The following is a 676-nucleotide window of genomic DNA, read 5'->3' on the forward strand; positions in this document are numbered from 1 at the left end:
TGACCTAATGGTTTGCGATTTTTTCTACTAATCATAGTGACTTGGGGCTCCCAGGCCCAAGGAAGAAGGGATAGGGCATAGGGGAAGGAAAAGTTGGGAAAAGTTGTGAAGATAATCGATGATTAAACACTGATCTTCTTAGACTTTATGCCTCTAACCAGATGCTGCCACCTAAAAGCCTCACCAACCCATTATCAAAATGTTTTAAGTTATTTCAAATTAATGATTATACTTGGGTCTACTTTTTCAACCACTTTAAATTGGACAATAACGTATTAATATAAATAAATTAAAAACATTAAAAAAAGAAGAATTATAACAGGTTAGGTTATTTTGAATGGATTGGACCAAAGCAACTGAAGACCGATTGACCCTTCAATCACCAACCTCTACGTAGTCCAATTATGCTTTTTATTTTAAATTCGCAAATTATTTGGATGAGGAATTATTTAGACTAATTGGATCAATTAATTTATCGATTCGATAAAAAAAAAAGCGGATAAATTAAAATTCAGACTCAGATATTAACGGATTGGGATTCATACCCCTAATTTAACAAACCAAAAGCTCCTTTGTATACAAAAAAAAAATAAAAATTAATAATAATAATAATAATAATGAGAATTTATTTATATTTTGTTTTGTTTTCTTGCTTCCAAACACCGCCTAAGTTGTC

Source organism: Hakea prostrata, chromosome 7 (assembly GCF_041222555.1).
Source record: "Hakea prostrata isolate BN-2017 chromosome 7, UWA_Hpros_2, whole genome shotgun sequence".
Lineage (NCBI taxonomy): Eukaryota > Viridiplantae > Streptophyta > Magnoliopsida > Proteales > Proteaceae > Hakea > Hakea prostrata.